At 43.5% G+C, this 1112-nt stretch overlaps 1 non-coding gene across 1 annotated transcript; it reads left to right on the top strand.

The window, feature by feature from the left end:
- The first annotated feature begins 721 nt into the window (after positions 1-721).
- LOC120080687 lies at positions 722-828 on the top strand. The gene has a single exon (XR_005482636.1). It is a non-coding gene; the product is annotated as a small nucleolar RNA R71 (small nucleolar RNA).
- Positions 829-1112: the final 284 nt, after the last annotated feature.

Here is a 1112-nt window from a genome sequence, read left to right on the forward strand (position 1 = left end):
AGTTCTGTTGAACTTGACAGAGCCTTTTGTGGTCTACTCTTCAGCTCACTCGCAATCTGATCCATCTGTAATTCTAGATTGCGGATGGACATAGCCTGACTCTAAAGCACAATTTCATTTTTCTCTATGTATTACTTCAATAGGTTTTCCAAAGAAGCGGATTGCGGTGGTTGCGAGCTACTTGATTGGTTGCTCGTTTGACCATTGTTGCATGGGAAGAATCCTTGTGGCCCTTCTTTCTATGCAACGGGTTGAAAATTCTGTTGCTGATTCTTCCAAGAAAAATTGGGGTGGTTTCTCCTCTCGGGGTTGTAGGTATTCAAAAAGGGATTATTTTTCACAAAGTAAACGGATTGTGGATTTTGTGGGTAATCTTCCATCGCGTGCCCATCACCGCAAGTCGCACACCTTGCGGTGTTTTGACTTATTACGTTGATTTGCCCATTTTTCGGTGTTGGGCTACTGATCGCAATTCCCTGGATGAAGTTCATCATTGCGATCATCTGATTTTGTAGTGAAGCAATAGCACCATTACTTGCATCATTGTCTTTGAGTCTCAATCTCTGGTCACTCTCCCTCCAATCTTTGTGGTTGATTCAAGATATTCTTCGCCTCGTCATACGTTTTATCAAGCAGGCCACTAGCGACTGCCGCATTGGCAGCGGTCTACGAAGCGGGATTCAAACCATGATAAAAAATTTCCATTTGAAGGCAGTCTGGCAAACCATTATGTGGACAATCCCTGGCCAACCTTTTAAACCTCGCCCAGGCATCGCTGAGCGACTCATCCATGTCTTGTTCAAAATTTGTAATGAGTTTCCTTCGTCTGGCATTCTCAGTAGGTGGAAATTATTTCTTCATAAACTTCTCCATGACCTATTCCTAAGAAGTGATCTCTCCCGGCTCGAGAGAATATGCCCATATCCTAGCCTAATCACAGAGAGAAAATGGGAACAAAGTTAGTCTAACTTCTTCGACAAAGATGTTCGGGAACACAAAAGTATTGCAGTTTTCAATAAAGCTTCGGAGGTGGACGTGCGAGTCTTTGCCACGCCTTCCTCCGAATTGTCCTATAGTCTAGATCATCTGCAGCATCACCGGTTTCATTTCAA

The sequence above is a fragment of the Benincasa hispida genome, chromosome 6, assembly GCF_009727055.1.
Source record: "Benincasa hispida cultivar B227 chromosome 6, ASM972705v1, whole genome shotgun sequence".
Classification (NCBI taxonomy): domain Eukaryota; kingdom Viridiplantae; phylum Streptophyta; class Magnoliopsida; order Cucurbitales; family Cucurbitaceae; genus Benincasa; species Benincasa hispida.